Genomic DNA, 24,118 nt, shown 5'->3' with positions numbered 1-24,118 from the left:
GCGTCTAAAGAGAATATTGTAGTTTCTAGGTTTTTACTGTATGAGTAGTCTATCAAATTAAGTAATCTACGTGTATTTGTTGATGAGTGCCTACCTTTTATGAAACCAGTTTGGTCAGGATGAATTAAGAGGGGGGTTATTTTCTCCAGTCTCTTTGAGAGAGCTTTGCAGATTATTTTAAGGTCTACATTTATAAGGGATATTGGACGATAGCTTGAGGGATATACAGGATCTTTGCCTGGTTTTAGCAGGAGATTAATGTTGTAGAATTCATATTTGATGGAAGTCTGCCCCTTTCTTTGATTTCCAACAACGTTCTGTAGAAAACTGGTGCTAGAATCGACCAGAATTCTTTGTAGAATTCTGCAGGAAAGCCGTCTGGACCTGGAGCCTTATTATTGGGCATACTTCCTGGAGTTCACCCGGTGTCAGTGGTGAATCCAGTGCCATTGCTTGAGTGTCTAATAATTTTGGAAGAGTTATGTTGTCCAAAAACTGATCAATTTCTTTTTTAGATGGGTTTATTTGTGGTGAATACAACGTTTTATAGAAATCCCTGAAAATGTTGTTTATTTGTATCGGTTCATATATTGTGTTCCCAGATGAATCTTGAACAGCACATATAGTTGTTTTTTCTTTATTTATTTTTAGCTGGTTTGCTAGAAATTGACCGGATTTATTACCATGTTCATAATTTTGTAAGCGTAGTCTTTGTACTAAGAATTTCGTTTTTTTATTAATTATCTCATTTAATTCTAGTTTTGTTTTGCGTATTTTGTTCAATGTTTCCTGATCATGGTGGGACGCGTAGGCTTCTTCTAGTGATTTGATGTTTTTTTCTAATTCCTGAATATTTTTTTTCTTTTTTCTTTTTATGTGATGAGAAAGAAATTATTTTACCTCTCATCACAGCTTTCCCTGCTTCCCATAGAACAGAAGCTGATGTTTCGGGAGTGTCATTATAGTCCAAATATGAAATGCTCCCAAAAATGGCTCCACAGCATGTAAAAATATAATATAAGCTCTGGCGGACTTGGTTCTATGGTAGGTCTTAAATGGTTAAGCGAATTGTCAGGGGAACAGTGGTTGAATTCACCCAGGATGAACTTGGGAGAGTGCGGTGATAATTGTTCCAGTATATACAGAGTGTTGCTGAAGTACTCTGTGGCTTTGGCTGCATCAGCTCTGGGGTGGATGTAAACCAAGATGATGAAAAGCTGTGGGAATTCTCTGGGGAGGTAGTAGGGGCGCAGGAAAACAGCCAGAAGCTCAATGTCTGTAGTGCACAGCTTCTCCCTCACAGTGACTGTAGAGCACCAGCTGTTGTTTACATACAGACACACGCTGCTACCATGTTGCTTCCTGGTGCGTTCGCGGTCTCTGTCCATACGAAGGGATGGTGAAAAGCCATCAATGTGCAGCGTGCTGTCACCGTCGCTGTTGTTTAACCACGATTCTGTAAATGTCAGAACGGAGGCATTTCTGTACTCATGCAGGTGGTTGACGCAGGCTTGCAGCTCGCCCAGCTTGGAGTGGAGAGACCGCACATTAGCAAGGATAATGGATGGGAGCGCTCGTTTTTTGTGTGTCTCCCTCTTGAGTCTGGCTCTCACCCTACTCTTCGTTAACCCCCTCCTGGTTACCTTGTTATTGTGAGTGTTTTGATTTCCGTGTCCACGCAGTATTTCCTCTGGAAAGTACTCATTGGGAGCGGAGCGGAAAAGCCGGAGTCCCTGGTGAGCCTTGGGGTCATGTCAAGTGTCAAAAACAAGTCCGAAAATCACAAAAATTAGGAAAAGGAAAAACGAAAAGGAAAAGAATACAAATCTACCGAGTAGACGGCGAAAAACAACAACGAACAACGTGTCACCTATTGTAGCCAACCTTTACATGGAGGAAGTGGAAAGGAAGGCTCTTGGCTCTTTCAAAGGAAGAGTACCCAGCCACTGGTACAGATATGTGGACGACACCTGGGTCAAAATCAAGACACAAGAAGTGGAATCCTTCACTGCGCACATTAACGCTGTGGATAAAAACATCAAGTTCACCAGGGAAGACACAAAGGACGACTGTTTGCCTTTCCTGGACTGCGCTGTGCACATTGAAGAGAACGGCAAACTCAACATCGAAGTTTACCGGAAGCCCACACACACGGACCAGTACCTCCTCTTTGACTCCCATCACCCTTTGGAACACAAACTTGGAGTAATTAGGACCCTACACCACCGGGCAGAACATGTTCCCTCTAAGCCTGAAGGAAAAAAGAAGGAACACACACATGTAAAGGAAGCACTCAAAACATGCGGCTATCCTAAATGGGCGTTCTTAAAGTCAGCAAAGAGGCACAGAAAAGAAGACCAGACACCAGCGAGGGAGGATAAGAAGGACAGACGCAACAACATTGTCATCCCCTATGTAGCCGGTGTATCAGAGAAACTCAGGAGAGTTTTCTCCAAGCATGACATCCCAGTGTATTTCAGACCCAGCAACACGCTCAGACAAAAACTGGTTCACCCGAAAGACAAAACGCCAAAACACAAACTTAACAATGTGGTGTATGCTGTACAGTGCAGCGAGGAATGCTCAGACCTCTACATTGGAGAGACCAAACAGCCACTTCACAAGCGCATGGCACAACACAGAAGAGCCACCTCCACAGGACAAGACTCAGCAGTCCATCTGCATCTTAAGAATAAAGGACACTCTTTCGAGGATGCCAATGTTCACATTTTGGACAGAGAGGACAGATGGTTTGAAAGAGGAGTGAAAGAAGCCATCTATGTCCACTGTGAGTGACCATCTTTGAACAGAGGCGGTGGTTTACGACACCAACTCTCTGCCATCTATAATCCAGTTTTGAGATCCCTTCCCAGACGCCTTAACGCCCACTCACATCCTGGGCCATCTGACCTCAGGAATTCGCATGATAAGGTGGGGCCAGGTTTCACAATGAACACACCCGAAACCCTGACTGATTGGGACCCACACCCAGTTTCACATCTTGGCTCAGGCGATTAGAGGATCATCAGGGGGTCCTTTTGTCCCTCTGTGGGGGGGTTACTCCCACTAGGTTTATATCTGGGACTCTCCACCATGTGACCTTAGAACTGAAGAAGCTTCTCAGATGAGAGGTGAAACATCTTCAAGCAACTTAAAGAAGTCCAGACGCTTTTCTTTGCAAGCTCCTTTGACAACAACGAAAAGAGCATTAAACTTAGAAAAATATATCACAGGTGGATGGTGGGGTGTTTCCAAAGAGATTAACACATTAAAAGCTGTTTGCAATTTCCTGTCCATCAGTTATCACATGGGGAAAAGTGTCAGAAGGACTTGACAGTTAAAAACAATCACTTGCCATTTGATGATGTCCTTTTGTAACAGTGTCTTTTAAGTTTCCATGGTCCATGGTGGACTCTGATCTGATTTTCACACTTAGCAGTTGCTGAGTGAATACACTGAAGTTTAAAATAAATGTAATATCAACAGCAATGGATGATCCAATCAGCTGTCGCTCCTGTGGCACAAACGTACTATCATTAAGCAGATCGATGGGATCTAGGGTTAGGGTTGCATCTTCTTTTAGCCAAATATTAAATAGGCATTCAAATGTTGTTATTCCAGAGACTAGATTATGTTAAATTTCAAATGAAGCTGCATACACAGATTTTGGTATCATTATTTTTCTAGATTAAAAACTTTTCAATTTGGTTTTCCCGGAAGGTGAAAATTCCTTCAAAAGATGTGGATGTTGACCTGACTGAAACCCAAAACCCTAACCCTAAATGAGTTACCACTGACTTACAATTACAAATTCATTGATTGTTTAAAGGACAAATTATCTATACAAATTAATTGACTTTGATAAAATAAAATAAAAAATCTTGACATGTTGCTTGGTTATTTTTCTCTATGAATAGTTTCCCCTTTCACAAAAGCTGTATGGTGGGTGGAAGTTCTGTTTTCAGAAAAAATATGGTCTGCTTTGTGGTACAAACTGTCCAAGATAAGTCCACAGTTTTGGCACACAACAAAATAAAAAGAAAGCAGCAGCTGTACTTTATCAGGCTGCTGAGAAAAGCCTGTGTGAGACATCAGGCCCTCATCCAAGCAGGAATTTTGTGGAGAGTGTTCTCACCATCACTATCTGGTTTGGGATTACCACCTAGACAGAGAGAAAATCTCTCCAAGCAGTCATTAAAAACATCAGAAACAATCACTGGTTCTGATCTTCTAACCTGTGAGGACTCAAAATGCTGCACAAATAAGGCACAAAGAGATCACCGGGATCTGGCTCTCTCCTCATTCAGGGAGTCAGGATAGACATAATAAGGCTTTCATAAGACACGGGTCCACAACTATGCAGTCAGACATCTTGCCCAGTATATTAAGAGGGTAAAGGAGATACCACATCCTCACCCTCATCACATTGTTATTTTTAATAAACATACTCACACACACTCATTAGCTCCACTCTCTCCAGGGTTCAGACTGGTGGTTAGGCAGTACAACACAGTACAAAGATGTCTTGGATATTAGATCATAATGTTTCACCATTCATTTAATCTTTAAAATCACACCTACTGACTTGTTTGATGCAAACACAAATCTTTGGGTTTTTGAATACATGACTGAAACTTTATTTGGTTGTGTAATGGAATATCCAATCCACAGACTAATATTAGACAGCACAGATGGGAATTAAAAAAAACAAACAAAAACAGTTTAAAATAATTGTGTTTATCTGCATGTAAATTATTTTTTAAGGGTTATGTATCATTGTGTCTTACACAGTGATCTTACTTGTTAAATATGTTGATCCACCATCCAAAAGCAGTACGATAATGCAGTAGTCAGGAGTGTTACGTCACATTGATCTGGTTATCTGAGGAGCTGGCAAAGGCCACTGGAATATAGGTCCTTTTTTTTATTTCATTCATTTATGTGTAAAGGGATGTCTTATTCTACATCTGTTCTCCACAAAGACAAATGTTTCACTTCAATTCAATTATATTTCCACAGCACCACAGAAAAGACCCTACAATGTTACAAGTCACATATTCCACTATCTGCAAGAACTGGAGAACAATGGGGAGGAAGAACTCCCTTTTAACAGGAAAAGACCTTTGGCAGTTGGTTGGGGGTTGAGGGGAAAGAAAAGAGCTTTCCACCATTAAAACCACTTAACTTTAAATGGTGGAGGTTTAACTGGTAAAGCTGTCTTTTCAGTAAGTTTTTATTTTCCTTGCTTGCCTGCAAGAAAATACCTCTCTCTCTCTCTCTCTCTCTCTCTCTCTCTCTCTCTGTGTGTGTGTGTAGCATTCAGATCAAAAAGCTGCTGCTTTTGATGAGTTGCTGTGAGGAGCAACTCCATGTGTTCTTGCAGAAACACAGCATGGCTTCCTCTGGTTCCCATACAGTTGATATGTTTCACTCCCCTCTTCTCCTCATCCTCCGTCTTTCCTTGCTTCCTTCTGTCTCCTTCACTCCATCTGTTCTCTAGACTCTTTGTTCTTGCTGCATCTCTGGCTCACCCCTGTGGCCGTGCCTTTAAGGACATTGTATCAGACATATCAAAAGCTTTTGTAGCTGGAGCTTCTCTGTGTATCTCCATGCGTATGTCTCTATCTTACAGTCCACGCACCACATATGATATTCAGGGCAAATATTCTCTCATCTCTTTGTTAGAACCTATTCCCCTGACAAATTCTCCTGTTGTGAGTCCACATGTATTGTCACATTACAAGGGACCAAACTGCACAAATCCCAGTGTGTATACTAATGGTCCCAGGATCTGCTCAGGATGCTTTGGAAGAGTCTTCTATTGTTATGCCTTTTGGCTATTTTCAGTTTGCCCATCTGCCTCCCTCCTTCTTGTTCTTGTGTTTGTCTTTCTGTCCTCTGCTCTCATGCTGTCATTCCCTATCTCTGTCTTTTGATTGTTCCTGCTAGCTTTGTTCCACCCTGTGTGAAAACAGATATGAGACACTCGGAAAGGGAGTGGGATCATTTGACATCGCTGTAGGTGGTTGTTTGCATCTGGCACACTTTCTCTTGGTGCCCTTGGCTCTCTCTGTCCATCTCTATCAATCTGTTTTTTTTTTTCAATTAGATTCAAACTGTGTCACTGGTAATGCCTAATTCTTGCTCTTCTTTTTATTTTGAACCTCTCTTAACAAACCTGAAATCTACCCTCTCCAACCAGTTTTGTCAGTTTTTCACTCATTGCCCAGCAAATCCTGATATTTGCCAAGTAGCTGTTTTTCTGAGACCAACATTTGGACGTTACCCAAGAGGCAGCAACTGCCTCAGCCAATCAGTATTTGAGATGTCATCACAGAGAGACTTTCTGCTGTTGCAAGCCGATAAAAAAATAAAGAAATAAAATAAAATCACAAGTCAAGGGCAGGGATAGCTCAGTCGGTAAAGCGTTGGCCCTGTGATCGGAAGGTCAGGGGTTCGAGTCTCCTGAACAGCTACCCTGAGGTACCCCTGAGCAAGGTACCATCTCTACACGCTGCTCCCCGGGCGCCCAATGGCAGCCGACTGCTTCACTGAGCGACTGGGTTAAATGCAGAGAGGAATTTCCCCACGGGGATCAATGAAGTATACATTAAGACCGATATTGTCAGATCTACCTTTTAGTTTGATGTCTGTTAGTACAGCTTTATTTTTATGATGAAATTGAACTTGTTAGCTTATTGGATGGATATGTTTCTATCATAGATGTATGATAGAAACATATGTATGATGTATGATAGGTGCATAAGTGAGCTAGGCAAAACATCAATGTGGCTTAATTTAAAACAACCCTGAAGTAATTTAGATGCAGATATTTTTGATAACCTATGCAAATATAAATTCAGAATATATAATAGGGATAAATAGAAATACCAGTGGGTTGCACATTTGAGTGAGTCTATTGCACAGTGATTATTGCACAGTTGAACATAAGAAAAAATATTGCGAATATTGCACAGTGAAAAAAAGCACTGCAACTTAGTCGTTTCCGCCCTCCTTTGTCCTCTTGTTTTCCCTCCCTCAGTTTGATGGCGTGTGGGACAAAGGAGTTTTTAAGTCTGTTGTTTCTTGACTTTGGGAGAAGCAACCTGTCGCTGAATAGGCTCCTCTGATTATTTACGACCGTGTGCAGAGAATGCCCAGCATTGTCCATAATGTTCAGCAGTTTCTTTAGTGTCCTTTTCTCTGCCACTTTGCAGAGAAAAGGACACTAAAGAAACACTGTGTGTGAGTGTCTAGCTTCATGCCGACCACAGAGCCAGCCTTCCTGATTAGTTTTTCCAGCCTGGATGAGTCCTTCTTTGCTGTGCTGCTCCCCCAGCACACCACAGCATAGAACAGTGCTCCGGCAACCACCGACTGGTAAAACATCTTCAGGAGCTTCCTGCAGATGTTAAAAGACCTCAGCCTCCTGAGGAAATACAGTCTGCTTTGGCGTTTTTTATACAGGTGGTGCGTGTTGCATGACCAGTCCAGTTTGTTGTCTACCCACATCCCGAGGTACTTGTACATGTTGACCACCTCCACCTCTACTCCCTCTATCTGAACTGGCAGTGGACCTGGTCTGGACCTCCTAAAGTTCACAACCAGTTCCATGGTCCTTGAGGTGTTGAGTTGCAGGTGGTTTGTGTGATTCCATGTTACAAAGTTCCTCACCAGACTCCTGTACTCCTCTTCCTGTTCATCCCAGATACACCTCGTGTCGTCCGCAAACGTCTGAATATGGCATAATTCAGAGTTATAGCAGTAGTCAGAGGTGTACAGGTTGAAGAGAAGAGGGGACAGCACAGTTCCCTGTGGTTCCCCTGTGCTGCTGACCACAGTGTCAGACGTGATGTCCTTTAGCCTGACGTACTGCGGTCTGTCAGTGAGGTAGTCGGAGATCCAAGCGACCAGGCAGGGGTCCACCTGCATCCTGTTTAGTTTTCCCTGAAGAAGACAGGGCCGAATTGTATTAAAGGCACTTGAAAAGTCAAGAAACGGGATCCTGACCGTGCCTTTTCCCTTGTCCAGGTGTGAGTGGGCTCTGAGTAGGAGGTACAGGATGGCATCCTCCACTCCGACATCCGCTAACTGTAGAGGGTCCTGGGCATGTTGTACCTGTGGTGGAGGAGGTTGGGGAGGAGCCGCTCTATACTTAATAATTAGTGGTTATAAAAGGAATAACTTTTTTTTAACTGTCAGGTAATTGCAAATGCAAAGTTTCTATCAGCTCAACAAACATCAGCAAACAGACTAACTGTGAATTCTGTTGCACAGTGTGTTGCTAGCTAAAGACACAGCTGCTCTGTTTTACAGGGAGAGAAAAGAAAGACAGCTAACTTTGCTTACAGATAGAGAGAAAGATGTAAGAAAGAGAGGAAAGGAAAGGAAGAAGAGAGATTAGATGTTAAGATAAGGTTTGCTCAGTGACACTAACTTTGTGTTATTCATATGTTGCATCTGTAGTTTAGAGAAGGATAAACAGGTTAGCATGTTGTATTGTTACTCTCCGCTCCTGTGTTTCAGCACTCCTCATGCTGGCTGCTGTCTGGTGCTCCACACTTCTCCTGGGGACACAATAGAAGCAGCCGTCAGGACACATACAACCGCGGGCATAAACACACACTAACTAACTAACTAACTAGGCTCAACTGGATGACTAACGTGGTGTCTGACACAATGATCCCGCGTCGGTGGGAGCTCCATGACTCTCCTAAGTAGCTCCCCCGACGAGGCCTGATCAGCAGCCGGTGTGTGGCTTCGGGTGTGGCCAGTCCGCCAGCAGGGCCACACCCACCAGGCCTGAAGGCGCCCGCAGAAACACACACACACACACACACACACACACACACACACACACACACACACACACACACACACACACGCGTAAACAGGGAGAAGGACAGCAACACCAAATATACATACACTAATAATATAATTCATAACTGCTCAGGGATCCTGGGTCACTCCGACCCAGGACCCTGACAATTGTTCTAAAAAGATCTACTTTTTCCTTTCCTACTTTGATCACATTTCCCAGCATGTACTCTTTCACTTTCACTGGAGTAAATAAGTTGGTTCAGTATTATTTAACAGAAGTATCTATAGTTCTACTTAGAATATCTGCACTTTTGCCTACCTCTGATAGGTATGCAGTTCCTAGAAATGACCACTTGGGGCTGATCACAAAAGTCGGGTGGTGCCGTCTCTAGCAGCACGAGGAGTCACCAAATTAGTGAAAGCACTAATATTAATGTACAAAAATGATGGATGCGTGGGTGGCAAAACTGGTATTTTTTCATTTTAATCTTTTTAGTTCATTTCAGCAGTAATACAGTTGCCTGAAATGCACCTTACACACACCACTGTTCGTCTCAAATGTATTTATCTTCCAGCTACTAAACAAGGCCATGCTGACTATACTGAATAGTGACTGTTAGATCTGTTGTGTTAACTAATAAACAAACAGTACAGATTCCTACATCTTTCATTTCTTGATATTCAAATCTAAAAAAAAAAATCATATTGCAGTGGGTAACTGGAAGCAGGAGCTACAAGACACTGTAGAGCTGCAGTTGCACCTCTTTAATTTGTAATTTAGCAGAGGTGCAGCCCTGAATTGGCTACAGTAAGTGGAACAAAATGGACAGATGGATGATTATTTTCACACTAGGGTGAAAAATAAGGGGAACTGTTGGGTTCTCTATATACAATACCAGGATGGGTCAAACATTAAATTCATGAAAGCAAAATATTGTGTTTTAATGCAGTTGGCCACTGCCGATACTCTCTGTTCCTGTCGTCCTTCCTTAATCTATTTATTTACTTGTTTTCTAACTTAAAATGCACATTTTCTGCTTCTATTTTCTGATTTAAATCACCATATGGAAAGGGCTTATAGCCTATTCACAAACTCACTTTTAATGCTTACCAGGTTTGGAGCTGGTACAAAGGAAACTTTTGCTCCTGCAAGTATAGACATTTTAATATTTAAAATGAAATGTTCATTAAGAATTTGAAGGGTAAAGTTTTCCTTTTTTCGCCCTAAGGAAAACGAAACTCTTAAAAGACAAAAGCTAAAATAGCCAAAGACCACAGTGAGTGGCAATAATTTTAGCCAGCAAAAGAAAATGAGGTTACTTTTTTTGCACAGGTGGTGGTGTAATGGGTTGGGGATAGTATCTGGGTTCTTTGGTACCTGTTGAGTCTTCTTAAATGCCACAGGCTACCTGAGTACACCAGAAGAAGAGTACACCACAGTGTACTCTTCTTCTGCTAAATTTAAAATGGACATAGCTTCTTTAAATTTAACAAGTCTGACTTTTGAGCTTTTTTCCTCTAATAAAGGAGGTCAGAGGAATTTCCTTATAGTGCTGCTTTCAGCGGGATAACGCACGCTAAGATCAAAGTTCTCTGTACTCAAATTGACTTTATAAACACCAGAACTCAACAAAAGAACACACTGAAATTAAATATATGTCATCACAAAATTCAAACAAACAGATATAAATAATAAAATGCAATATAACTAAGTGTATATCAGATCAGATCCTGTATTACAATAGCTGCTATACACTGCCATACACGGATTTTATAGTGCACTACATACAGTTGAAATAAATACATAAAATAGTTAAAACAGTTAGGATAGCACTAATAATGGCCTACTAACTGTTGAGCAGCTAAATGAGTGGATTAGTTAAACGCACCCTTCATTTAGCTGTTGGCAGAATGTGACGGTTTTACATGCAGCTGAGTGGCATCTTTTGGAGATGATCAAGCTAGCAGATCAAAAACCGACTGATGTGACTTTTTTGTGTGTGATAGATCTTTCCACCTACAGACCTTTGTGCAACAATGTTAGTGTCTGATTATTTGACACACATACTGTATACACCGGGTGTCACTGGCGTGCACAGATAGAGACGAGGTGGTGCTGAAGCACTTGCCCTTTTGCCCTCAGTCCAAAAAAGTGCCCTTTTGAAAGACGTGATTTTTTTTTTTAAAGCTGCGCGATTTAAAAAGGTGTGAAAATAATGGCTTGATTTGTGCCCCTTCTTCAAAGACACCCGAACCCTGTCGCTTTTTCACTGTCACCGTGTCACGTGAACACGCTTGCAGTTCATTTGTTGTGAGGCGTGTAGCAGCGGCATGACATAGGACTACTTGGAGTAGGCATAGTAGGCTAACTATAGCGACTGGGAGCCACGGCGGACAACACGGCAGCTCTTTCCCTTCCCAACCAGTCAGGTAACCCATGAATCGAGTGAAATTATTCTGTTTGCCCTCTAAGACCAACCTGCAATTGTTTTGTTGTGAAGTAGCCTGTCAGAAACTGCACATGACAAACTTTGCCAGCTTGCCCCCTCCATCCATCCATATGGATAAACAAAAAAACGACACATTTAAAATGTAACTGTGGCGGAGGCGTGGCCCCGGGCGCAGCTGCAGGGGAGGAGTGGAGCAGAAGGCTCAACAGGGCGGCGCTGCGAGGCCGGTAAGGACAGCTGATGGTGTTTATGTACTGATGATGGTCTCCCTCCGCTGTGTTTTTATAGTGAGACGGGGAGGAGCGGCCAGGGAGAGATCAGCTGGGCTCGTGAGCTGTCAGGCTGTGCGACTGATTCAGCTGTCAAAACAAACACGTCAATAAATGTGGAAATTGGCAGTACATACCTGCGTGTGCGTGTATTTGTGCCTGGTGTACTCCACAAGTGGTGCCGAAACCCAGGAAAGTGCCGGTGGGGGAATGTCCGACCCACAGGCCGCGCCACCCGCCCAGCCTCTGCAATTCTTGCCGCAGATGCTAGCGGAGATGGCGACGATGAGCCGGGATCAGGCGGCCGACCAGCGTGCCCACCTGGCCGCGCTGCGGGAGCAAACGGACCGACAGACGCAAGTTCTGGAGCGGCTGGTCGGGGCCGCTGCCATGCCGAAGCCCTCGCCACTGTCGGTGGCGGTGCCCCGGATGGGGGACGGGGACGACCCACAGGTTTTTTTGGAGACCTTCCGTGCCACGGCGGAGGCTTGCCAATGGCCGCGGGAGGAGTGGGCTCCGCGGCTGCTTCCCCTGCTGTCTGGGGAGGCACAAACAGCGGCTCTGAGTCTGCCTCCGGCGTCGAGGAGCAGCTTCCCGGATGTGAGCCTGGCAGTGGTGGACAGGCTGGGGCTCACCGCCGAAGACCATCGCCGGCGGTTCCGGGCCTGTCGGCTGGCTACAACGGACCGACCATTCGCCTGGGCCCGGCAGCTGCGCGACGCGGCGGTGCGCTGGTTGCAGCCGGGAGCATCGGAGGGCGAGACGAAGCTGGTGGACAAGGTGGTGCTGGAGCAGTTCACGGAGGGATTGCCAGCGGAGACGGCGAGATGGGTCCGGTGCCACCGGCCCGCAAGCTTGGAGGTAGCGGTGACGCTGGCGGAGGACCACCTTGCCGCTGGAGCAGGGGAGCCCGGGGACGCCGGACGGAGGCCGAACAAACAGGCCCCAGTGCCGGCCCCCGAGGCGCCGTGTGCCGGCACCAGGGCAGGCAGAGCGGCTGCCGGCGCTGAGCCCCACTAACCCTTTTGCGGCGGCGGTGCCATCCAGGGGAACCAAGCCGAGTGGAGCCGCCCCCGAGCCACGGAGGGCAGCACAAACGCCGGGGCCGGGGTGTTGGAAGTGCGGGCAGCCGGGACACCTGAGGAGGGATTGTCCGCTTATGGAAGTGGGGCAGGTGTTCCGCGTTGCTGGCGCCTCAGCACCCTCCCCTGGTCCAGGAGGGACATACAGTATTCGGGTAAGGACTCGAGGGGATATACGCCAGGCGTTGGTGGACACGGGCTGCACACAGACCCTCGTGCACCAAGGCTTGGTTCGCCCCGGGGCATTATTGGAGGCAGAATGGGTGGCGGTGAGGTGTGTTCATGGTGATGTGCACCGGTACCCCATGGTGCCGCTGCTGCTAAAATACAAGGGCCATACACATAGGGTAACGGCGGCGGTTAGCCCGCGCCTGTCGCACACCCTGATTCTGGGTACCAATTGGCCGGGGTTTCATCAGCTACTGGGGCAGTACGCGGGGGTGCGATCACGACCGGAAGCGGGGTGTAGCGTGTGCGCGGCATTCAGCGGTGACGCGGGGTCGTCCGACACCGACTCCGGGGGGGAGGAGCCCCGGAAGTGTCCCCCATGGGTGATTTCCCACTGGAGCAGTCTCGTGACGGCACCCTACGCTCAGCCTTTGACCAAGTGATGGCTATTGATGGTCACGTGGTGCGCCCTGAGGCCGCGCAGACCTACCCGCGTTTCGTCTTATTAAATGACCGTTTATATCGAGTGAGTCGTGACACTCAGACTGAGGAAACACACACCCAGTTGTTGGTGCCGCAGGGCCGCCGGGAAACACTTTTCCAGGCGGCCCACTATAACCCCATGGCAGGGCATATGGGCTACGAGAAAACTCTGGAGCGAATAACGGCCCGATTTTATTGGCCGGGCATCCGAGCGGATGTGCGCCGCTGGTGCGCGTCCTGCCCGGACTGCCAACTTGTTAATCAGCCGGCCATACCGAGAGCGCCTCTGCGCCCTCTCCCCCTCATTGAGGTCCCGTTTGAGCGCATCGGCATGGACCTCATCGGGCCGTTTCACTGGAGTGCACGCGGTTACCGCTTTGTGTTAGTCCTGGTGGATTACGCAACGCGGTACCCGGAAGCAGTTCCGCTGCGCACCATCTCGGCTAAGTGTGTGGCGCAGGCACTGTTTCAGGTCATCTCCCGAGTCGGAATCCCGAAAGAGATACTAACTGACCAGGGCACGTCGTTTATGTCTCGTACACTGCGGGAACTGTACGAATTACTGGGCATTAAATCTATTCGGACCAGCGTCTACCACCCTCAGACTGACGGGCTGGTGGAGCGGCTGAATAAGACCTTAAAGTCCATGATTCGGAAGTTCATTAACGAGGATGAACGCAATTGGGATCACTGGCTAGACCCTCTGTTATTCGCAGTGCGGGAGGTGCCCCAGGCCTCCACGGGATTTTCTCCCTTTGAACTGCTGTTCGGCAGGAGGCCACGTGGGGTGCTCGACCTGATTAAAGAAAGCTGGGAGGACGGTCCGAGCCCCGCCAAAAATGAGATTCAGTACGTGTTGGACCTGAGAGCAAAACTCCACACTTTGGGGAGGTTGTCACGGGAGAATTTGCTCCAGGCTCAGCAGCGTCAGCAACGCCTGTATGACAGAGGGGCTAGACTCAGGCAATTTTCACCGGGAGATAAAGTGCTTGTGTTACTCCCTTCTTCCAGCTCGAAGTTGCTCGCCAAGTGGCAAGGTCCCTTTGTGGTCACACGGCGTGTCGGGGACGTGGACTATGAGGTCGCTCGGTCGGACAGGGGAGGAGCCGCGCAGATTTATCACCTCAATCTCCTCAAACAGTGGCGAGAGGTCGAAACTGCTTCTCTGGTGAGCCTGGTGAAGGAGAGAGATGAGTTGGGGCCTGAGGTGCCAAATTCTATCATTCCCACCTCCCTCCCTTGTGACGACCATCTCACACAGGCCCAGAGAGCGGATGTTGTCGCGTTGCAACAGCGTTTTGCGGACGTGTTCTCCCCCCTGCCCGGCCGGACGTCCCTCATCGAGCACCAGTTCGTGACGCAGCCCGGCGTGACGGTGCGTTCACGGCCCTACAGGCTCCCGGAGCATAAGCGAAAAATCGTGCAGAGGGAATTGGCGGAAATGCTGAGGATGGGAGTAATAGAAGAGTCGCACAGTGCCTGGTGTAGCCCCATCGTTCTGGTGGCGAAGAAGGATGGGTCTATACGGTTCTGTGTCGACTATCGCAGGGTGAACGAAGTGTCACGCTTTGATGCCTACCCCATGCCTCGGGTCGATGAGCTCCTGGACCGGTTAGGCACGGCCCGCTTTTTCACGACGCTGGACTTAACCAAGGGCTATTGGCAGATTCCCTTGTCTGCCGAGGCCAGGGAGAAAACGGCCTTCTCCACTCCGTACGGTTTGTACCAGTTCGTGACACTCCCGTTCGGCCTGTTCGGGGCCCCGGCCACTTTCCAGCGTCTCATGGACCGGGTACTGCGTCCGCACGCGGCGTATGCTGCCGCCTACCTGGATGACGTGATCATCCACAGCGACACCTGGGCGGAGCATGTGCTGCGGGTGGCCGCGGTCCTGGAGTCCCTGAGGGGGGCGGGGCTCACGGCCAATCCAATAAGGCTACATGCCGTTAGGCAGAGGGCTCTTTTGAGCCCATTTTTCGTTACAAATTTTAGGATGATCTCACGGAAATCTGTGAATAAATACAAAGTTTTCAAACTGAAGTCAGTGACGGGAAGACATCACACTTTTTAGAGATGGAACTGCAGAAAAACCTAAAACCTTGACATGATTATGAATAATAGAATTATGGACGTTTCTCCGTTTTTGTGGATTAGCCTTTCCATAACTAACGTCAACTACTGTCCTACTTTGGTAAGATTGAAATTAATGTTTTTGACTGTCTTTAGTAGGTGTCTCCTGTGAGAAAGTTAGAACACCGTCCAACTGTCTAAAGATGCAGTCTTTAGCCTAACTGGTTGTTACTGACTCAGCGATGCTCGCAGACATTTACGCACTGTGTTGTGACCTGATTGTGACAGAACAGTGACGTTGTTATTGGTAGTTTGAAGGGTACGGTGTTGGGGGTGGTGCATGTTAAAAGTTTTGAGAAGCACTGGTTAGACATGTTAATTTTTTTTGGTGTAACATATTGGCAACATTAACACATTAATTTGCTAAAGGAAAAATAGGCAGTTCCCAATTGCCTGTGAAAACGACCATTCTGCCCTGTTCTTGTAATGACCACAGTCAGTCTTATTCGTTCTCATACATTTTGGTCTATTTATTTACTAATTTCAGCAAGCATAATGCCTAGGAAAGAGAGGCTGAGAAAGGAGAAAGAAAGGGATCTACAACAGGCAGCCCAGGGAAGCAGTTCTCTGCTCTCCTGGATGAAAGCAAAGGAAAATGAAGATGAAAGGTCAGAGTCAAGGGCAGAGTCAGGTTCTATTTTAATGTTTTAATGTAACCTGCTCCTTGCAGTTAATTCTATTGAAAAATCTTAAAAGCTGTTCACACTTAGTTTTTAATGAACTTAATCAGCAGGCATTGAGCTAACTATTATTTTGTACCTACGAAAGTTATTTCTATGTTACAAGACTTGCAGTATGGGTTATTATTAAAACTATCTGTTTAAGCTTATTATTATGATAAATAATAATACTATTATTATTATTATTGCTCCATTGTAGTCAGTCACAGCAGGGAAGCAGCTCTATGCCATCTACCAGCATAGCAGAAGAGGGAGATATAGAAACAGATGAAGCCGCGACCAATGCAGCAACAGGTTCAGTTAGGCATACAGACACTGATGTAGTGCTCTCTGAAGACCACAATGAGGAAGAACCGATCGATCACATAATGTCAAAGTTAGCAGCTTTACAATACCCAACAGATCCAACACACATCCATACATTTAAAATAAAGCGCAATGACAGATACGTTTCAATGTGCTGCAATGTGGGCCCATGTCAGCCTGATATACCTTACCCCAAAACTGAGGGGAGATCATTCCAGAAACAGTGGTTTTCTGCTAATGTGTGGCTGGAATACTCACCCACTGCTAATTCAATGCATTGTTTTAGTTGTCGGCTTTTCCTCTCGGATGAAAAATATAAAAGCAGAACAGCCTGGACAACTGATGGCATCAGAAAGTGGAGTACTGCTCTTGAAAAAATCAAACAGCACTCCAGCGCAGAGATGCACATGACAAGCATGGTTAGATGGATCAATTTCCAGAAAAAGGCCCTTCAGTCTGCATTTGATGTTTCAGACGTAAAAGGGGTGGAAGTTAGAGAGCGAGAGAGGCAGACAAACAAAGAAATCCTGACAAGATTAATTGACCTAACAGTGTATCTTGCACGTCAGGGACAAGCATTCCGAGGTCATGATGGGAGTGAGTCCAGTGATAACCGTGGCAATTTTCGTGAATTAGTCAATGTATTTTCCCGCTACGATAGTGTGCTGAAAATGCATTTGGAAAAAATTGCCACAGTTAAAGCCACCAAGACAAGGCCCCAGGTGTCACTGCTTTCCAACAGAAGTCAAAATGACATCATTGCAGCACTAGGAACTTACATCAGGAAGGAGATACAACGTGAAATAAAAGAGGCTGAAATGTATTCCATTCTACTTGATGAAACCTCTGATGTTTCACACAAAGAGCAAGTGTCATTTGTTGTGCGATATTTTCATCATATGCAAATAAAGGAGAGATTCATCGAAGTGTGCAATGTTGATACAACTACAGGCCAGGAGCTGGAGAATACAGTGTTCTTGCTTCTGCAAAAGAATGGCCTAGAGATGAAGAACATGTATGGTCAAGGCTATGATGGAGCAGCCAACATGAGTGGCATGTATAAAGGTCTCCAAGCTAGAATCCGTGCACACAATGAGAAGGCCCTCTATGTGCACTGCAAAGCCCATTGCCTCAATTTGGTACTAGTGGAGGCATCAAAGTCCAGCAAGCATTTTGTGACATTTTTCAACTTGGTGGAGAAATTGTATGCCTTTTGCTCAGGCTCCCCAAAGCGTCATGCTGCCTTGGTCAAATTTCAGGAGTCTCTCTTTCCTGGACAACGTGTTATGGAGCTCCAGCAGCTGTCAGATACTCGATGGGCTTGCAGGGAAAAAGCACTGAAGGCACTTCAGAGAAATTTGAAAGCCATTTTGATGCTCCTTGATGACATCAGTGACAGTGACCCACCTAACCTGGCCCAAGGTGATGCTCAGATGTACAGAAATGCCATTAATTTTATGTTCATTCTCTGCATGGAAATCACCACACCAGTATTCGAAGTCACTGCTTTGGCATCAGATTCTCTGCAGGAAGAAGGGTTGGACCATTCCACTGCCTACAAGGTAATTGATGGTGTGCTTCACACATTGCAAACCATGAGGTCTGAGGAGAAATTTGGAGAGATATTTAGATGTGCATCAGAGAAGGCAGAGAGTTTCAACATTCCAGTACCTACCGTGGTGCCTGGTCAGGAGAGAAAGCGGAAAGTTCCAGTGCGTTTCCAACACAGCACCACAGTGTCTCAAGTAGGTGCTCAGTTTGAGTCAGTGGAGGCATATTTCAGGAGTGGTGTATATTTCACCTTTCTGGACATCATGACTGGGGAACTGAACAGGAGGTTCAAAGGGGACAATACTGGAAGCCCAACGGCCAGAATCATTCAGTCCTTCCAGCCCTTAACTGTGCATGCTAACTGGGTAGGCCCACCAAACCCAGAAGCCATTGAAGCTGTCCACATCCTCTGTGAATTCTATGGAGAAGATGAGGACCAGCTCAAAACAGAATTAAAGGTCTTCCACTCCAGCTTTAGTTCAAAAGACCTCAGAGAAATATTTCTGATACTGAGGGAAAACAATGGCCAGCTGATCTTTCCTGCCTTTGTCAAAATGATTCAGATCTATGCAACACTACCAGTGACAACTGCGACAGTTGAAAGATCCTTTTCAAAGCTAAAAATAATCAAAAATAAACTAAGAAGTTTGTGTGGAGAAGAAAGGTTGTCTGATCTCCTCTTGTTGGCCATTGAGAAAGATGTGGAGATCAATTACAACGAGGTCATCAACATCTACAAAGACATGGCACCAAGAAGGATGCTTCTTTAGAGCAGTACACTCCATTTAATGGACACTTGAGAATATGTATGTATATAGTTTAGAGTTGGATACAGATTTTATCTTTTTGTGGTGTGATTTTTGATTTTTAGAGAATGTTTTGAAATAAAAGTCAAATTGCATTTAACCTGTGCGATTTTTTTATTATAAAAAGAAAAGGTTTTCCACATATGCAAAAAGTGCCCTTTTTTCCCCCTGGAGCACTTGCCCCCCAAAATGTCTGTGCACGCCACTGCCGGGTGTGGCAGAGAAAGGTGCACGCAAGGACAAGCCTGCATGGCAACTTGATGTCAGCTTGAGTCAGTCACACTGCCAGGCATTGGCAAACAGAGGTTACATAATATCACCAAGACAGCAGTGAATCCACTATTCCCCAACTTCAATTATACCACAAGATGCTTGAGCTCAGGTGGGGGTTGAGATCATTACGACTTCATGGCACAAAATGATCCTCATATCTGTCGGGGATTACAAGGGCTGCTGATCAGCAGCGAGAAACTGATTATTACCAGGCAGATGGTGAGATGTCTGACTGTTAAACTCCAGATTCTGACTCAAGACACACAAAAAAATCCCCTTCTCGTGTCAAAAGCCACGACAGCCAACGACAATGTAAGTTTGGGAAATAATAATATGAAATTCTGCATTTCTCAAATCTGACGACACAAGGAGAAAAATGTGTTACTCAGTGTGTAATAATTTCAGTTCCATTTCCAGACACCAATGCTTCTCAGACTCATCATAAACACAGGAGCTCTTCAAAGAAAGTGCTACACCAAGCTGCCGAACTTACCAACTTTATAAACAGATGCTTATTAGATTTTTGTTCAATCAAAACAAAAACAGGTTGCAGGGTTTTTAAACAAGGTTAGGAACAATGAGGGCCTCCTGTTGGTTCTCTGGCTTATGACATTGTGACATTGCTTTCATTAAATAGATTATAGAGTCATACTGCACATTTGTTAAAAATTGCTCTTATTCAGATTCATTGTGCTTAGCAGTCTAAATGCTAAATAGACGTGTGTGTGTGTGTGTGTCTATTTAGCAGTCTAAATGCTAAATAGACCCCGGGTGGGTGGAGACTCTTAGAACTGAAGAAACTTCTCAGATGAGAGAAGAAACGTCTTCAAGAAACTTAAAGAAGTCCAAGCCGCCTATAACTGACCTCTGATTCATTCAGGCATAAAAAAGGTAAATAACTCATGGTGTTGTCAACACTATACCCTCTATACCCACCCTCTATAAACAGAGTGGGCTAATCTATATCTGGAAGTGACTGCATGGCTCCAGTAGTACACTTTTTGAAATGGTGCACCTGCTATTTATTGATCTCATCATCTAAAAGCCACTCTGACCTTTCTTTCATCTGGTGAAGGTCACAAACTCTTTGACATTAGTGTGGAGGCCGTGTATTGGGCACACTGGAGCTAAACAGTGAGGTCACTGAGGGTAATACTGGTAACTGAGCTACCAGTACTACCCTTTTTAATTTATCTGAATGGTTTTAGTATTTTATGAAAATATTAAAGCTAGAACAGAATTCAGTAATGTGTGTCATACAGTGGATTTAGATGACGCTGGGAGCTTTTCAGGCAAATTGTTCCACTAACTCGACTGAGTCCATGAGCAAAAAAAGCTTCATTAAATTTGTTCATTAGCCACTCACTGTGCTCTTGTCACCAGTAAATAATTAGAGTGGAGCTCAGATGCATCCAAAGTAATTTGAACATAGTTAGACAGTCTTCTAGTGTGTCTGTAATGAAGTCTTTAATAAACTGTTAAACACCATAGGCCCATATTTCACTTATATGTTCAGATATTTACATTTCAATGACGCAGCAGCAGATTTATAAAATAAATGCTAAACTATACTGTTTGCTCATGATAATTTTTCTGTCCTGTGTAGAAATGGAACCAGACAAAGTTCCCAAACGCAAATACCCTCCTTCAATGAAAGTAGTTCTAGTTTCACCCACAGATTTTGGGATCCACATTTTGAATAATTTTGAAGTTAACAGCTAATGCTAGCAAGCTTGACTAGCAAGATACAATTATATACTGACTGGATGCAACACGCATATATTGATTGATTGATTGATTGATTGATAATACTTTATTCATCCCGAGGGAAACTGGGTTAAGGCTGCCAGCCTTGCCAGCACCATCTTACCCATCCATCCATCCATCCATCTTCATCCGCTTTGTCCGGGGCCGGGTCGCGGGGGCAGCAGCCTAAGCAAAGAGGCCCAGACCTCCCTCTCCTCAGCCACCTCCTCCAGCTTGTCCGGGGGAATACCAAGGCGTTCCCAGGCCAGCCGAGAGATATAATCTCTCCAGCGTGTCCTGGGTCTGCCCCGGGGCCTCCTCCCGGTGGGACATGCCTGGAACACCCCACCCAGGAGGCGCCCAGGGGGCATCCTTGTCAGATGCCCGAACCACCTCAGCTGGCTCCTTTCGATGTGGAGCAGCAGCTGCTCTACTCTGAGCCCCTCCCGGATGGCCGAACTTCTCACCCACCCTAAGGGAGAGGCCAGCCACCCTTCGGAGGAAGCTCATTTCTGCCGCTTGTATCCGCGATCTCGTTCTTTCGGTCACTACCCACAGCTCGTGGCCATAGGTGAGGGTAGGGACGTAGATCGACCGGTAAATTGAGAGCTTTGCTTTTACACTCAGCTCCCTCTTCACCACGACGGACCGGTGCAGCGTCCGCATTACTGCAGCTGCAGCCCCAATCCGTCTGTCGATCTCCGGCTCCCTTCTCCCATCACTCGCGAACAAGACCCCGAGATACTTGAACTCCTCCACTTGTGGCAGGAACTCATCCCCGACCCGGAGTGGGCACTCCACCCTTTTCCGGCTGAGAACCATGGCCTCAGATTTGGAGGTGCTGATCCTCATTCCCGCTGCTTCACACTCGGCTGCGAACCGTTCCAGTCCGTTCCATCTTACCCTTCCAACCATATATACTGGTGTTTCGAAGGCATTTGGAGGGGGGTGGAGGGTGAGTGTAGGTCTGTGTCAGTGTACATGCGTATGTGTGCGTGTGTGTTCCGTGTTCAACCGAGAGAAAGTGTCCCTTCACCTGGTTAAGCAGCTGTCAGGGTTAATCTTGTTATAATGACGTTACTGGACGTCGCTAATGTGTTAACGAGCTAACCGCACTAACGCAGTGCAGCCCCATGTACGGGGCAATCTGCGATAACACTAAAACATTACCGCTGCTGCTGGGTTGAGATTCACGAGTCCGGAGCGGAATTAAAAACACGACATTCATTCAGGTAAATGACGCTCCGCAACGTGGTGACGTCATTTGGGGCGACTGGAATCGATAAGGGAATCGTTTGCAAAAATGGCAAACAATTCCAAGGAATTGAAACAGTGGGAACCGGTTCTCAACAAGAACCGGGTTTCGATACCCATCCCTACTGATGTTGTTTCTCTTGTTACTTAGTGTGTACTCCTTCTGAGGGAAGGGATACAAACTAAGAGTACATGCATGTTTGTATTGTGTGGAATTCCATTAGTTTGTACTTAACTGTAAATGTTAATGAGAATATTTGCAACATTTCCGGCCCATTACAACTGCTTATTCACACTGTTGTTTGATATACAAAGGTATAAAAAGGACCTAAAATGGGAATTATACACCGTTCCTTCATATTAATGTCCTGATGATTTAGTGATACAGTCATAAGCTCAAAGTGTGACATCAGATACCAGACGGAACATGCCATCTCTATATTAGGAATGTTAGTAACCCGAGAGCAGTGGTCAGGTAATGTCAATGGGTGTTACTGCAGGGACTGTGCACAGCAACATTAATCCCACTTCGGATTAATGTTACTGCTAATGAAAGAACATGATTTTGTTGAGAACTGGGCTAGTAACCAAGGACACTGGACTGAGTCCTCAAAGGACCGTAAACTTGAATTACAAAAATGATACACCGGTGTCCTTCTAAATTCATGAACTTCTGTAAAACTGGAACTGTACTTGATTTTGGTACTTTCCCATCAGCTAATTTTTATCAGCAGATGTAAAATGCGGACATTTTAAACTATACATGGACAATACAATGTCAGCTGTCGAGTCTTCTCTTTTATTTTGTAGGAGAAAATGTGAAAAGCGTTCAACCTTGTGTTAGCTACAGGCCTTATTGCATGTAAAAACCTTTATTTAATGGAGAGGGAACAGAAATCACAAAAATGGTAACCTATGGATTTTAGGACTCATTCCTGCAAAAAAAATCTTTGGATATTCTTTGAAAAAAGAGCCAGGTGAAGTCTTTTGCAACATCAACTACTTGGCAGTTACCTAGCAACAGTGTTCCCTTGACATGGGTTTTACCACTAGGATGCAAAGGATATCTTGCAGCCCTCAGATTCACTCTCCCTTTTAAACATAGTTTTTTTTGTCAGATATTGCCGCATAGAGGATAAATATGAGTGACCTGTCAAAACATACAAAATAACATACATGTGTGAGGAGAATACAATTGCAAAAAAAAGCTTCAGCACAAACATTAAAAACATATGCACAAACACTGCACTTGCTGCTGGTCATTCATCCAGAACTCTGCCCACCACCAAACTTTCTGTTTAGGATAAAAAAGCCACCTGCTGACTTCTACTGTAAAAGCTGTTATCTCCAGAAAGCAGAGCAGCACTGGAATGTATTTTCTTTTTCTTTTTTCCCCCCAATCAGTATAAAGCCGGGCTGCTTGTTGATCTCAAGCAGACTTCATCCAAACTTATGAAGTTTGAAATGCTCACATGGCTCCAGCAGCTGCTTGAACTTCTCCCCTGGACCCCCTCTTGGCTCAGCTAAGCTTGGGAAATTAGGAAAGTGTGAAAAAAGCAGAAAAGAAAAACATCAAGCCGCAGTCAGCTGCCAAGAGAACCGATGGTATAATTTCATATGGAAATGAGAGTGCTGTCGTCCAAGGAAGAAAATGTAAAAACATCACCAAAGGGCCTGCAGTAATTGAATGTCACTCAGAGGGGCTGCTGTGCTTTGCTACAGCCTGATATGCAGTGTAAACGCATCGTGAGATATTCACATCTTTCCTGGAAGAAATTAGGAAAGGAAAAGCCTGTAACTTTGTGCTGAGTCATGTCCTGTGGGGGAAATGACTCCTGATGTCCTCTCACTATGTCACCAGTTGCTGTGTCATGCCAGCTGGAGTGCCAGCCAGTATTTTCCTCAGCCTGCGTCACTGTTGTGGCCCATTAACTACACTCTATGCCAAGTTTGTCACTGTCATTTTGAAATCACAAACACTGTTTCAGTTTAAGAAAACAACCACAAATTAACAGCTCAACTGCAGAGGTGTGAAAGATTATTTCAACTTAGAGATTTTATGTTCAGGAGGAATTATGTAAATTGAAAAGATTAGAGGGT

At 45.3% G+C, this 24,118-nt stretch overlaps 1 long non-coding RNA gene across 1 annotated transcript in view; it reads left to right on the top strand.

Moving 5' to 3' along the window:
- Positions 1 to 984: 984 nt before the first annotated feature.
- The window catches only part of LOC146652936 (uncharacterized), a 237,778-nt gene continuing 214,644 nt past the window's right edge, over positions 985 to 24,118 (top strand). Inside the window, exon 1 of the long non-coding RNA XR_014907560.1 lies at positions 985 to 1,070. This is a non-coding gene — a long non-coding RNA (uncharacterized LOC146652936). The remainder of the gene's footprint in view (positions 1,071 to 24,118) is intronic.

The sequence above is a fragment of the Rhamphochromis longiceps genome, linkage group LG15 (assembly GCF_057381845.1).
Source record: "Rhamphochromis longiceps isolate RC_006_pf linkage group LG15, R_longiceps_female_GT1.1, whole genome shotgun sequence".
NCBI classification, from domain to species: domain Eukaryota; kingdom Metazoa; phylum Chordata; class Actinopteri; order Cichliformes; family Cichlidae; genus Rhamphochromis; species Rhamphochromis longiceps.
This window is presented reverse-complemented; position numbering and strand designations above follow the sequence as displayed.